Source organism: Sycon ciliatum, chromosome 3 (genome assembly GCF_964019385.1).
Source record: "Sycon ciliatum chromosome 3, ocSycCili1.1, whole genome shotgun sequence".
Lineage (NCBI taxonomy): Eukaryota > Metazoa > Porifera > Calcarea > Leucosolenida > Sycettidae > Sycon > Sycon ciliatum.
This window is the reverse complement of record NC_088645.1, coordinates 3,599,107-3,614,642: the sequence shown is the minus strand read 5'-3', so window position 1 is coordinate 3,614,642 and position 15,536 is coordinate 3,599,107. Positions and strand designations below refer to the sequence as shown.

Below are 15,536 nucleotides of genomic sequence, written 5' to 3'. Positions count from 1 at the left end.
ACACTCCCCCCCCCCTCCCCCGGACCCACACTCGCATCACTTCCCAGCACTCCCTGCCCCCTCCCCCCCCCCCCCCCCTCCCCTCCCCCTGCTATCTCCACCGCACACATTGCTTGCCAATACTTCACCTTCTACATACAAACACACAACTCTTTCCAACCCCCCCCCCCCCTCCTGGACCCACCCATGCCTCCATTCCCAACACTCCCACTCGCCTCCCCCCCCCCCCCAACTAAATACATTGCATGTACATGTCAATTATCCCCACCCCTCCCTGCCCCCTCCCCCTAAACACACAACTCTTGCCAAAACTTCCCCACCCCTCCTGGACCCACGTATCCATTACCAACACTCCCCCCCCCCCATCCCCACCAGACATATTGCATTTACTGTCGTGGACATGGAAATTCAGTTGATTGACCGGGGTCGGTGCCCTCAGTGCGAACAGAAAGTCGTTGTATTCAGTTGATTGACCGGGGCCGGTGGCCTCAGCGCGTACAGAACGTCGTTGTATTCAGTTGATTGATCGGGGCCGGTGTCCTCAGCGCGTACAGAACGTCGTTGTATTCAAATGATGCACCGGAGCCGGTGCCCTCAGTGCGTACAGAACGTCGTTGTACTCAGTTGATTGACCGGGGCCGTTGCCCTCGTTGCGTACAGAACGTCGTTGTATTCAATTGATTGACCGGGGCCGGTGCTCTCAGCGCGTACAGAACGTCGTTGTATTCAGTTGATTGACCGGGGCCGGTGCCCTCAGTGCATACAGAACTTCGTTGTATTCCGTTGATCGACCGGGGCCGGTGCCCACAGTGCGTACAGAACGTCGCTGTATTCAGTTGATTGACCGGGGCCGGTGCCCTCAGGGCGTACAGAACGTCGTTGTATTCAGTTGATTGACCGGGGCAAGTGCCCTCAGCGCGTACAGAACGTCGTTGTATTCAGTTGATTGACCGGGGCCGGTGCCCTCAGTGCGCACAGAACGTCGTTGTATTCAGTTGATTGACCGGGGCCCGTGCCCTCAGCGCGTACAGAACGTTGTTGTATTCAGTTGATTGACCGGGGCCGGTGCCCTCAGTGAGTACAGAACCTCGTTGTATTCATTTGATTGACCGGGGCCGGTACCCTCAGTGCGTACAGAACGTCTTTGTATTCAGTTGATCGACCGGGGCCGGTGCCCTCAGTGCGCACAGAAAGTCGTTGTATTCAGTTGATTGACCGGGGCCCGTGCCCTTAGCGCGTACAGAACGCCGTTGTATTCAGTTGATTGACCTGGGCCCGTGCCCTCAGGGCGTACAGAACGTCGTTGTATTCAGTTGATTGACGGGGGCCGGTGCCCTAAGTGCGTACAGAACGTCGTTGTATTCAGTTGATTGACCGGGGCCCGTGCCCTCAGCGCGTACAGAACGTTGTTGTATTCAGTTGATTGACCGGGACCGGTGCCCTCAGTGAGTACAGAACCTCGTTGTATTCAGTTGATTGACCGGGGTCGGTGCCCTCAGTGCGTACAGAACGTCGTTGTATTCTGTTGATTGACCGGGGCCGGTGCCCTCAGTGCCTACAGAAAGTCGTTGTATTCAGTTGATTGATCGGTGCCGGTGCCCTCAGTGCGTACAGAACGTCGTTGTATTCAGTTGATTGACCGAGGCCGGTGCCCTCAGTGCGTACAGAACGTCGTTGTATTCAGTTGATTGACCGGGGCCGGTGCCCTCAGCGCGTACAGAACGTAATTGTATTCAGTTGATTGACCGGGGCCGGTGCTCTCAGGGCTTACAGAACGTTGTTTTATTCAGTTGATTGACCGGGGCCGGTGCCCACATTGCGTACAGAATGTAGATATCGTACATGCAGTTGTATGTAGTACTATGTACGCACATGCAGGCATGCCGTGCTTGTACCGCTTTATGTATAGCACGAGAGAGATGACATGGCGCACTTCTGATAGAGAACTAAAGAAGATCTGTTTAGCACAATGGCTGTCTTGTGAGTGACTGAATAGATGTCTACATTGGCGCAGTGAACGAAAATGACAAAGGGCAGGACGCCCAAGGAATTTATTCCTGACTATGCTGCGAGCAACGTCGGTGCTGATTTTGAACTCTGGCTCGAGGACATAAATGATTTCCTTTCAATCAGTGAAGTGACGGCAGCAGCTGACAAGAAACGCTTGTTCTTGAATCTGGCTGGATTAGCAGTGAGGCGCATTGTGAAAGGTCTGGTTGTCACGGTGGAGCAGACACAAGATGGCTCACCTGGAGATGAGTACCAAGCCTTGACGGACGCATTGTTGGCACACTTTCGACCGTCAACAAATGTCACGTCTGAACGTCACAAATTCCGCCAACTCCGCCAAATGGAGGGCGAGTCGGTGACTTCGTTCGTTGGGCGGCTGAGAGAAAAGGCAGATGTTTGCGAATTCAGCTCCACTTCTGTGGATACCATTGTCAACTGCCAAATTCGAGACCAGCTGATCGTGGGCCTGCGTTCTGTTGAGCTTCGAAAGGAGCTGCTGAAACAGTCGAAGCTGACCCTGAACGACGCCGTCACCAAGTCAGTGGCGTTGGAAGCGTCGATTACTGACAGTAAACTGTACGATAGTACCAGAGCTAGTGACGCACCGCCTGTGTTCCCCGTGCCCATCCAGCGTGTGCAAGCTGTCTCTGCAGCTGGTTCTGGATCAGAGGGAAAGAAGTGCAAATACTGCGGACGTAGTCACAAACCAGGCATGCGTAACTGTCCTGCGGCCAACGTCACCTGCAACAAGTGTGGCAAGCGAGGGCATTTTGCAGCGGTCTGCATGTCAAACAAAGTGGAAAGACACGAAGAAAGAGCTCGGCCAGTAGAGGATGAGCCTGATGAGTATGAGCATGCAAGTCGCATGTACGACTCCGCTTTCGCCGTCAGTAGCTCGGCACTCGCAGGCGACAAGACATTCCAGACTACACTCAAAGTCAATGGTGAGCTGTGCACTGGACTGTTAGACACAGGTGCAACTCGGACGATCCTCACTGATGATGTGATCAAGCCCACGCGCAAGAGTGACCGCTTGCTGAAAGCGTACAATGGCGGTGTCGTAGAGACTTTGGGCATGGCTGACGTCCACATTTCACATGGTGGCAAGAACGTGAAGTGCAGTTGTTTCGTGGTAGCAGCCAGTCAGCACTCCGTTCTCTTCGGACAGGATGTCATCAAGGAGCTGAACCTCCTGTCACAAGCAAACGTGGTGAACGTGTCACCCATCGAAATCTCTCTGGAAGACGGTTCAAAGCCTCTAGCCCAGCCACCACGACGCCCAGCTTTCAGTATCCGGGCTGACATCGAGACCGAGCTGAAACGGCTGACCAAGTTGGATATCATTGAACCCGTCAAGGAAGCCACGCCGTGGGTGTCACCACTTGTTCCAGTCCGCAAACCGAATGGAGCATTGCGACTATGCGTGGACTACAGAGAACTGAATAAGAGAGTTACACGTGAGCGCAACGTTCTTCCAACCGTTGACGAGATCACAGCTCAGCTTGATGGCGCAGGGGTCTTCTCAGTTCTGGATGCGGAATCTGGATTCCATCAGCTACTCTTGTCAGAAGAAGCAAGGCCTCTAACGACTTTCTCATCGCACTGTGGCCTGTTCCGTTTCAAGCGTTTACCTTTCGGTATTGCATGTGCGCCTGAGATTTTCCAGCGAGTGGTGTCCGACATTCTGGAAGGCCTGCCAGGAGTCATCGTCTACATCGACGACATCCTAGTGTTTGGCTCCAATCAAGCAGAACACGATGCACGGCTAGAAGCAGTCAAGCAGCGACTGCGAGCAGCTAACCTCCAACTCAACTGGACCAAGTGCCGACTGAACCAGGACCGTGTGAAGTATCTGGGACATTGGCTAAGTGCGACCGGCTTGTCCCCAGATGATGACAAGTTACAAGCCATCCAGGAGCTGGCCCCTCCGAAATCTATCTCTGATGTGCGACGGTTCCTGGGGATGGCTACGTACCTTGGAAAGTTCATTCCGAACTTGGCCAAGATCACGGCTTCTCTGCGCAGGCTAGCAAAGCGTGATCCCTTCAGTGTGGATGATGAAGTCCTGCAGGCATTCACCTCAGCAAAGGCTGGTATAGCGTCAGCTTTGCAAGCGTTGGCATTCTTTCAACCAGCATTGGACGTCCCTACTGCTATCAGCTGTGATGCATCGCCAGACGGTTTGGGAGCAGTCCTGTGGCAGAAGAATACCAGTGGCTGTTGGGTACTAGTGACATGTGCCAGTCGCTCTCTATCAGATGTTGAGTCACGCTATTCTCAGCTGGAACGAGAGATGCTGGGAGTGGCATTCGGCCTGACTCGCTTTCGGCAGTATGTACTAGGCCGAGAAGTGCAAGTGTTTACGGATCACAAGCCGCTTATTTCTATCGTCCAGAAGCCGTTCGACGAAGTGCCACCGAGGCTTCAGAGATGGCTGGTCGCATTGATGCCTTATCGCTACAGCTTGGTGTTCGTCCCTCCCTGGCCAGCAGATGGTTTGTGCTGACACCCTCTCTCGAGCTCCTCTACCTGATCGCACAGCTTCACCTGCAGAGGCACGTTCAATGGCGGAACTCGTTAGTCTCATTCTCGAGGCTTGTCCGGTTCGTTCCAAGGATATTCGCCAGGCCACGGACTCTGATCCGACACTGAGCAGCGTCCGACAAAGAGTGGGCACATCAGTTTGGTCAGGGTGCATCCAAACGGAAGAGCCTTACTTCCTTCTACGCCATCAGCTGACAGTCATTGAAGGGATTGTCATGCTAGGCAATCGCTACGTCATTCCAGAAGAGCTCCGCCCAGCGGTGCTGCGACTAGCACATGAAGGTCATCCAGGCATCGATGCATTCCGGGATACCCTTCGCGAACGGGTTTGGTGGCCAGGTCTCATGAAGGATGCCAATCTGTTTGCAGAGAAATGCTCTGAATGCTGGCGTAAACGCTCCAATCCAGCGCAACAGCTCCTCCCTACAGAGATAGAAGGTGTCTGGCAGAAACTGGCCATTGACCTTGTTACCATTGAGGGAGCCACGTTCCTGTCTGCTATTGATTATGGTTCCCGCTGGCCAGAGCTTCTACCACTGTCCAATACTACGACAACGGGTGTGATCGACAAGCTGATGGAGTTGTTCGCACGGTTTGGTCTGCCTTCAACACTCGTCTCGGATTGGGGCCCACAGTTTGCATCCACTGAGATGTCCAAGTTTCTCGCCCAGTTGGGTGTTGAGCATTGCAAGTCTAGCCCCCGGTATGCCCGCTCTAACGGTATGGTGGAGCGACTACATCGTCTGGTGAAAGAACGAGTTGCCAGCCTGAGACCTCATCTACCGCTACACCGCCGCATCACTCAAGTCTTGTTCGACATTCGCAATTCGCGGCACCGGATGCTAGGTACATCGCCGAGCGAAGCGTTGTTCAGCAGAGTCATTCGGACACGGGTTCCAGCATCCATCACCCCACAGATCGTCAACCCATCTGAGCAGATCAAGGCGAAAGCAGCAATGGTTGAAGGTCATGACTCGCGCCGAGGTGTCCGCAAGTTACCCCATTTGCCATCAGGTACGCGGGTAGTGCTCCATGATGGGTACAGCGACCCTCGAAAAGAATGGAAGGTAGTAGAGCAGTATGGTCGTCAGGTTGGGGTCACTGATGGGTCACGCATACTGCTCCGGAACCGTCAGCATGTTACCGAGTTTGTAGCACCAGCAGCAGCAGCAGCGGAGAAAGCACCCATGAGTGAACCTCTGGCACAGTCAGAGAGGGAGCATGTGCCAGAGCCAGTGTGTGCTCCAGCACTGCCAGTGTCCGACCCAACAAGCCTTCCGTCAGCGAGCAGCGCAACATCCAGGCCCGAAGCTCCGGTAACTGCGCTCACATTGCCGTTGTCTCCTGCAGCTTCACCGGAGACGACAGCATCACCTGCAACACCGGCCTGTATGTCACTGTCACCGCCAACATCTCGTCCAAGTGTATTCCGCGAGGGCGTACAGACCAGAGCTGGCCGTCAGATCAAGCTTACAGAGAAAGCACGTGAAGCTGACATCTGAGTCGTCGAGTCATGCATTACCAAATGAGTGGCTTCAATCGCTAACTACCTTGTGAATATTTAGATTTTTCTTTATTTTTTCCCCTTATTGGTCGAGTTTGCATTGAAACTCAAACTCATGGTGTTTTTGCCTCAAGTTTTGAGTCAGATTATTTCTAATAGTTGCAACACTTCCCGTCTCTCTTTTACTCCAACACATGTACGTACATTCCTCTGCAAGCTGCAGGATACGGATGCAAGTGTTTTTGTTTTGTTTTTGTTTTCCTTTTTTCTCTTTCTTCTTTTTTTTTTTTTTGAGGGAAGGGGGGTAATGTAGATATCGTACATGCAGTTGTATGTAGTACTATGTACGCACGTGCAGGCATGCCGTGCTTGTACCGCTTTATGTATAGCACGAGAGAGATGACATGGCGCACTTCTGATAGAGAACTAAAGAAGATCTGTTTAGCACAATGGCTGTCTTGTGAGTGACTGAATAGATGTCTACACAGAACGTCGCTGTAATCAGTTGATTGACATGCGTCGGTGCCCTCAGTGAGTACAGAACGTCGTTGTATTTATTTGATTGACCGGGGCCGGTACCCTCAGTGCGTACAGAACGTCTTTGTATTCAGTTGATCGACCGGGGCCGGTGCCCTCAGTGCGCACAGAAAGTCGTTGTATTCAGTTGATTGACCGGGGCCCGTGCCCTTAGCGCGTACAGAACGCCGTTGTATTCAGTTGATTGACCTGGGCCCGTGCCCTCAGGGCGTACAGAACGTCGTTGTATTCAGTTGATTGACCGGGGCAAGTGCCCTCAGCGCGTACAGAACGTCGTTGTATTCAGTTGATTGACGGGGGCCGGTGCCCTCAGTGCGTACAGAACGTCGTTGTATTCAGTTGATTGACCGGGGCCGGTGCCCTCAGTGAGTACAGAACCTCGTTGTATTCAGTTGATTGACCGGGGCCGGTACCCTCAGTGAGTACAGAACCTCGTTGTATTCAGTTGATTGACCGGGGTCGGTGCCCTCAGTGCGCACAGAAAGTCGTTGTATTCAGTTGATTGACCGGGGCCCGTGCCCTTAGCGCGTACAGAACGCCGTTGTATTCAGTTGTTTGACGGGGGCCGGTGCCCTCAGGGCGTACAGAACGCCGTTGTATTCAGTTGATTGACCGGGGCAAGTGCCCTCAGCGCGTACAGAACGTCGTTGTATTCAGTTGATTGACCGGGGCCGGTGCCCTCAGTGCGTACAGAACGTCGTTGTATTCAGTTGATTGACCGGGGCCGGTGCCCTCAGTGCGTACAGAACTCCGTTGTATTCAGTTGATTGACCGGGGCCGGTACCCTCAGTGCGTACAGAACGTCTTTGTATTCAGTTGATCGACCGGGGCCGGTGCCCTTAGTGCGCACAGAAAGTCGTTGTATTCAGTTGATTGACCGGGGCCCGTGCCCTTAGCGCGTACAGAACGCCGTTGTATTCAGTTGATTGACCGGGGCCGGTGCCCTCAGTGCGTACAGAACGTCGTTGTATTCAGTTGATTGACCGGGGCCCGTGCCCTCAGCGCGTACAGAACGTTGTTGTATTCAGTTGATTGACCGGGGCCGGTGCCCTCCGTGAGTACAGAACCTCGTTGTATTCAGTTGATTGACCGGGGTCGGTGCCCTCAGTGCGTACAGAACGTAGTTGTATTCTGTTGATTGACCGAGGCCGGTGCCCTCAGTGCGTACAGAACGTCGTTGTATTCAGTCGATTGACCGGGGCTGGTGCCCTCGGCGCGTACAGAACGTTATTGTATTCAGTTGATTGACCGGGGCCGGTGCTCTCAGCGCTTACAGAACGTTGTTGTATTCAGTTGATTGACCGGGGCCGGTGCCCTCAGTGCGTACAGAACGTCAATGTATTCAGTTGATTGACCGGGGCCCGTGCCCTCAGCGCGTACAGAACGTTGTTGTATTCAGTTGATTGACCGGGCCGGTACCCTCAGTGAGTACAGAACCTCGTTGTATTCAGTTGATTGACCGGGGCCCGTGCCCTTAGCGCGTACAGAACGCCGTTGTATTCAGTTGTTTGACGGGGGCCGGTGCCCTCAGGGCGTACAGAACGCCGTTGTGATCAGTTGATTGACCGGGGCAAGTGCCCTCAGCGCGTACAGAACGTCGTTGTATTCAGTTGATTGACCGGGGCCGGTGCCCTCAGTGCGTACAGAACGTCGTTGTATTCAGTTGATTGACCGGGGCCGGTGCCCTCAGTGCGTACAGAACGTCGTTGTATTCAGTTGATTGACCGGGGCCGGTACCCTCAGTGCGTACAGAACGTCTTTGTATTCAGTTGATCGACCGGGGCCGGTGCCCTTAGTGCGCACAGAAAGTCGTTGTATTCAGTTGATTGACCGGGGCCCGTGCCCTTAGCGCGTACAGAACGCCGTTGTATTCAGTTGATTGACCGGGGCCGGTGCCCTCAGTGCGTACAGAACGTCGTTGTATTCAGTTGATTGACCGGGGCCCGTGCCCTCAGCGCGTACAGAACGTTGTGTATTCAGTTGATTGACCGGGGCCGGTGCCCTCCGTGAGTACAGAACCTCGTTGTATTCAGTTGATTGACCAGGGTCGGTGCCCTCAGTGCGTACAGAACGTCGTTGTATTCTGTTGATTGACCGAGGCCGGTGCCCTCAGTGCGTACAGAACGTCGTTGTATTCAGTCGATTGACCGGGGCTGGTGCCCTCGGCGCGTACAGAACGTTATTGTATTCAGTTGATTGACCGGGGCCGGTGCTCTCAGCGCTTACAGAACGTTGTTGTATTCAGTTGATTGACCGGGGCCGGTGCCCACATTGCGTACAGAACGTCGCTGTAATCAGTTGATTGACATGCGTCGGTGCCCTCAGTGAGTACAGAATGTCGTTGTATTTATTTGATTGACCGGGGCCGGTACCCTCAGTGCGCACAGAAAGTCGTTGTGTTCAGTTGATTGACCAGGGCAAGTGCCCTCAGCGCGTACAGAACGTCGTTGTATTCAGTTGATTGACCGGGGCCGGTGCCCTCAGTGCGTACAGAACGTCGTTGTATTCAGTTGAATGACCGGGGCAAGTGCCCTCAGCGCGTACAAAACGTTGTTGTATTCAGTTGATTGACCGGGGCCGGTGCCCTCAGTGCGTACAGAACGTCGTTGTATTCAGTTTATTGACCGGGGCCGGTGCCCTCAGTGCGTACAGAACTTCGTTGTATTCAGTTGATTGACCGGGGCCGGTGCTCTCTGCGCTTACAGAACGTCGTTGTATTCTGTTGATTGACCGGGGCCGGTGTCCTCAGTGCGTGCAGAAAGTCGTTGTGTTCAGTTGATTGACCTGCGCCGGTGCCCTCAGTGAGTACAGAACGTCGTTGTATTTAGTTGATCGACCGGGGCCCGTGCCCTCAGCGCGTACAGAACGTCGTTGTATTCAGTTGATTGACCGGGGCCGGTGCCCTCAGTGCGTACAGAACGTCGTTGTATTCAGTTGATTGACCGGGACCGGTGCCCTCAGTGCATACAGAACTTCGTTGTATTCAGTTGATTGACCGGGGTCAGTGCCCTCAGTGCGTACAGAACGTCGTTGTATTCAGTTGATTGACCGGGGCCGGTGCCCTCAGTGCGTACAGAACTTTGTTGTATTCAGTTGAGTGACCGGGGCCCGTGCCCTCAGCGCGTACAGAACGTCGTTGTATTCAGTTGACTGTCAGGGGCCGGTGCCCTCAGCGCGTACAGAACGTCGTTGTATTCAGTTGATTGACCGGGGCCCGTGCCCTCAGCGCGTACAGAACGTTGTTGTATTCAGTTGATTGACCGGGGCCGGTGCCCTCCGTGAGTACAGAACCTCGTTGTATTCAGTTGATTGACCGGGGTCGGTGCCCTCAGTGCGTACAGAACGTCAATGTATTCTGTTGATTGACCGAGGCCGGTGCCCTCAGTGCGTACAGAACGTCGTTGTATTCAGTCGATTGACCGGGGCTGGTGCCCTCGGCGCGTACAGAACGTTATTGTATTCAGTTGATTGACCGGGGCCGGTGCTCTCAGCGCTTACAGAACGTTGTTGTATTCAGTTGATTGACCGGGGCCGGTGCCCTCAGTGCGTACAGAACGTCGTTGTATTCAGTTGATTGACCGGGGCCCGTGCCCTCAGCGCGTACAGAACGTTGTTGTATTCAGTTGATTGACCGGGCCGGTACCCTCAGTGAGTACAGAACCTCGTTGTATTCAGTTGATTGACCGGGGTCGGTGCCCTCAGTGCGCACAGAAAGTCGTTGTATTCAGTTGATTGACCGGGGCCCGTGCCCTTAGCGCGTACAGAACGCCGTTGTATTCAGTTGTTTGACGGGGGCCGGTGCCCTCAGGGCGTACAGAACGCCGTTGTATTCAGTTGATTGACCGGGGCAAGTGCCCTCAGCGCGTACAGAACGTCGTTGTATTCAGTTGATTGACCGGGGCCGGTGCCCTCAGTGCGTACAGAACGTCGTTGTATTCAGTTGATTGACCGGGGCCGGTGCCCTCAGTGCGTACAGAACTCCGTTGTATTCAGTTGATTGACCGGGGCCGGTACCCTCAGTGCGTACAGAACGTCTTTGTATTCAGTTGATCGACCGGGGCCGGTGCCCTTAGTGCGCACAGAAAGTCGTTGTATTCAGTTGATTGACCGGGGCCCGTGCCCTTAGCGCGTACAGAACGCCGTTGTATTCAGTTGATTGACCGGGGCCGGTGCCCTCAGTGCGTACAGAACGTCGTTGTATTCAGTTGATTGACCGGGGCCCGTGCCCTCAGCGCGTACAGAACGTTGTTGTATTCAGTTGATTGACCGGGGCCGGTGCCCTCCGTGAGTACAGAACCTCGTTGTATTCAGTTGATTGACCGGGGTCGGTGCCCTCAGTGCGTACAGAACGTAGTTGTATTCTGTTGATTGACCGAGGCCGGTGCCCTCAGTGCGTACAGAACGTCGTTGTATTCAGTCGATTGACCGGGGCTGGTGCCCTCGGCGCGTACAGAACGTTATTGTATTCAGTTGATTGACCGGGGCCGGTGCTCTCAGCGCTTACAGAACGTTGTTGTATTCAGTTGATTGACCGGGGCCGGTGCCCTCAGTGCGTACAGAACGTCGTTGTATTCAGTTGATTGACCGGGGCCCGTGCCCTCAGCGCGTACAGAACGTTGTTGTATTCAGTTGATTGACCGGGCCGGTACCCTCAGTGAGTACAGAACCTCGTTGTATTCAGTTGATTGACCGGGGTCGGTGCCCTCAGTGCGCACAGAAAGTCGTTGTATTCAGTTGATTGACCGGGGCCCGTGCCCTTAGCGCGTACAGAACGCCGTTGTATTCAGTTGTTTGACGGGGGCCGGTGCCCTCAGGGCGTACAGAACGCCGTTGTATTCAGTTGATTGACCGGGGCAAGTGCCCTCAGCGCGTACAGAACGTCGTTGTATTCAGTTGATTGACCGGGGCCGGTGCCCTCAGTGCGTACAGAACGTCGTTGTATTCAGTTGATTGACCGGGGCCGGTGCCCTCAGTGCGTACAGAACGTCGTTGTATTCAGTTGATTGACCGGGGCCGGTACCCTCAGTGCGTACAGAACGTCTTTGTATTCAGTTGATCGACCGGGGCCGGTGCCCTTAGTGCGCACAGAAAGTCCTTGTATTCAGTTGATTGACCGGGGCCCGGGCCCTTAGCGCGTACAGAACGCCGTTGTATTCAGTTGATTGACCGGGGCCGGTGCCCTCAGTGCGTACAGAACGTCGTTGTATTCAGTTGATTGACCGGGGCCCGTGCCCTCAGCGCGTACAGAACGTTGTGTATTCAGTTGATTGACCGGGGCCGGTGCCCTCCGTGAGTACAGAACCTCGTTGTATTCAGTTGATTGACCGGGGTCGGTGCCCTCAGTGCGTACAGAACGTCGTTGTATTCTGTTGATTGACCGAGGCCGGTGCCCTCAGTGCGTACAGAACGTCGTTGTATTCAGTCGATTGACCGGGGCTGGTGCCCTCGGCGCGTACAGAACGTTATTGTATTCAGTTGATTGACCGGGGCCGGTGCTCTCAGCGCTTACAGAACGTTGTTGTATTCAGTTGATTGACCGGGGCCGGTGCCCACATTGCGTACAGAACGTCGCTGTAATCAGTTGATTGACATGCGTCGGTGCCCTCAGTGAGTACAGAACGTCGTTGTATTTATTTGATTGACCGGGGCCGGTACCCTCAGTGCGCACAGAAAGTCGTTGTGTTCAGTTGATTGACCAGGGCAAGTGCCCTCAGCGCGAACAGAACGTCGTTGTATTCAGTTGATTGACCGGGGCCGGTGCCCTCAGTGCGTACAGAACGTCGTTGTATTCAGTTGAATGACCGGGGCAAGTGCCCTCAGCGCGTACAAAACGTTGTTGTATTCAGTTGATTGACCGGGGCCGGTGCCCTCAGTGCGTACAGAACGTCGTTGTATTCAGTTTATTGACCGGGGCCGGTGCCCTCAGTGCGTACAGAACTTCGTTGTATTCAGTTGATTGACCGGGGCCGGTGCTCTCTGCGCTTACAGAACGTCGTTGTATTCTGTTGATTGACCGGGGCCGGTGTCCTCAGTGCGTGCAGAAAGTCGTTGTGTTCAGTTGATTGACCTGCGCCGGTGCCCTCAGTGAGTACAGAACGTCGTTGTATTTAGTTGATCGACCGGGGCCCGTGCCCTCAGCGCGTACAGAACGTCGTTGTATTCAGTTGATTGACCGGGGCCGGTGCCCTCAGTGCGTACAGAACGTCGTTGTATTCAGTTGATTGACCGGGACCGGTGCCCTCAGTGCATACAGAACTTCGTTGTATTCAGTTGATTGACCGGGGTCAGTGCCCTCAGTGCGTACAGAACGTCGTTGTATTCAGTTGATTGACCGGGGCCGGTGCCCTCAGTGCGTACAGAACTTTGTTGTATTCAGTTGAGTGACCGGGGCCCGTGCCCTCAGCGCGTACAGAACGTCGTTGTATTCAGTTGACTGTCAGGGGCCGGTGCCCTCAGCGCGTACAGAACGTCGTTGTATTCAGTTGATTGACCGGGGCCGGTGCCCTCCGTGAGTACAGAACCTCGTTGTATTCAGTTGATTGACCGGGGTCGGTGCCCTCAGTGCGTACAGAACGTCGTTGTATTCTGTTGATTGACCGAGGCCGGTGCCCTCAGTGCGTACAGAACGTCGTTGTATTCAGTCGATTGACCGGGGCTGGTGCCCTCGGCGCGTACAGAACGTTATTGTATTCAGTTGATTGACCGGGGCCGGTGCTCTCGGCGCTTACAGAACGTTGTTGTATTCAGTTGATTGACCGGGGCCGGTGCCCTCAGTGCGTACAGAACGTCGTTGTATTCAGTTGATTGACCGGGGCCCGTGCCCTCAGCGCGTACAGAACGTTGTTGTATTCAGTTGATTGACCGGGCCGGTACCCTCAGTGAGTACAGAACCTCGTTGTATTCAGTTGATTGACCGGGGTCGGTGCCCTCAGTGCGCACAGAAAGTCGTTGTATTCAGTTGATTGACCGGGGCCCGTGCCCTTAGCGCGTACAGAACGCCGTTGTATTCAGTTGTTTGACGGGGGCCGGTGCCCTCAGGGCGTACAGAACGCCGTTGTATTCAGTTGATTGACCGGGGCAAGTGCCCTCAGCGCGTACAGAACGTCGTTGTATTCAGTTGATTGACCGGGGCCGGTGCCCTCAGTGCGTACAGAACGTCGTTGTATTCAGTTGATTGACCGGGGCCGGTGCCCTCAGTGCGTACAGAACTCCGTTGTATTCAGTTGATTGACCGGGGCCGGTACCCTCAGTGCGTACAGAACGTCTTTGTATTCAGTTGATCGACCGGGGCCGGTGCCCTTAGTGCGCACAGAAAGTCGTTGTATTCAGTTGATTGACCGGGGCCCGTGCCCTTAGCGCGTACAGAACGCCGTTGTATTCAGTTGATTGACCGGGGCCGGTGCCCTCAGTGCGTACAGAACGTCGTTGTATTCAGTTGATTGACCGGGGCCCGTGCCCTCAGCGCGTACAGAACGTTGTGTATTCAGTTGATTGACCGGGGCCGGTGCCCTCCGTGAGTACAGAACCTCGTTGTATTCAGTTGATTGACCGGGGTCGGTGCCCTCAGTGCGTACAGAACGTCGTTGTATTCTGTTGATTGACCGAGGCCGGTGCCCTCAGTGCGTACAGAACGTCGTTGTATTCAGTCGATTGACCGGGGCTGGTGCCCTCGGCGCGTACAGAACGTTATTGTATTCAGTTGATTGACCGGGGCCGGTGCTCTCAGCGCTTACAGAACGTTGTTGTATTCAGTTGATTGACCGGGGCCGGTGCCCACATTGCGTACAGAACGTCGCTGTAATCAGTTGATTGACATGCGTCGGTGCCCTCAGTGAGTACAGAACGTCGTTGTATTTATTTGATTGACCGGGGCCGGTACCCTCAGTGCGCACAGAAAGTCGTTGTGTTCAGTTGATTGACCAGGGCAAGTGCCCTCAGCGCGTACAGAACGTCGTTGTATTCAGTTGATTGACCGGGGCCGGTGCCCTCAGTGCGTACAGAACGTCGTTGTATTCAGTTGAATGACCGGGGCAAGTGCCCTCAGCGCGTACAAAACGTTGTTGTATTCAGTTGTTTAACCGGGGCCGGTGCCCTCAGTGCGTACAGAACGTCGTTGTATTCAGTTTATTGACCGGGGCCGGTGCCCTCAGTGCGTACAGAACTTCGTTGTATTCAGTTGATTGACCGGGGCCGGTGCTCTCTGCGCTAACAGAACGTCGTTGTATTCTGTTGATTGACCGGGGCCGGTGTCCTCAGTGCGTGCAGAAAGTCGTTGTGTTCAGTTGATTGACCTGCGCCGGTGCCCTCAGTGAGTACAGAACGTCGTTGTATTTAGTTGATCGACCGGGGCTCGTGCCCTCAGCGCGTACAGAACGTCGTTGTATTCAGTTGATTGACCGGGGCCGGTGCCCTCAGTGCGTACAGAACGTCGTTGTATTCAGTTGATTGACCGGGACCGGTGCCCTCAGTGCATACAGAACTTCGTTGTATTCAGTTGATTGACCGGGGTCAGTGCCCTCAGTGCGTACAGAACGTCGTTGTATTCAGTTGATTGACCGGGGCCGGTGCCCTCAGTGCGTACAGAACTTTGTTGTATTCAGTTGAGTGACCGGGGCCCGTGCCCTCAGCGCGTACAGAACGTCGTTGTATTCAGTTGACTGTCAGGGGCCGGTGCCCTCAGCGCGTACAGAACGTCGTTGTATTCAGTTGATTGACCGGGGTCGGTTCCCCCCGTGCGTACAGAACTTCGTTGTATTCAGTTGATTGACCGGGGTCAGTGCCCTCAGCGCGTACAGAACGTCGTTGTATTCAGTTGACTGACAGGGGCCGGTGCCCTCAGCGCGTACAGAACGTCGTGGTATTCATTTGATTGACCGGGGTCGGTTCCCCCCGTGCGTACAGAACTTCGTTGTATTCAGTTGATTGACCGGGGTCAGTGCCC

General features: G+C 54.5%; 1 protein-coding gene across 1 annotated transcript in view; it reads right to left on the bottom strand.

The window, feature by feature from the left end:
* Positions 1 to 15,536, bottom strand: part of LOC135811232 (uncharacterized) — a 362,326-nt gene that overhangs the window by 309,584 nt on the left and 37,206 nt on the right. The gene's annotated exons all lie outside the window — the stretch shown is intronic.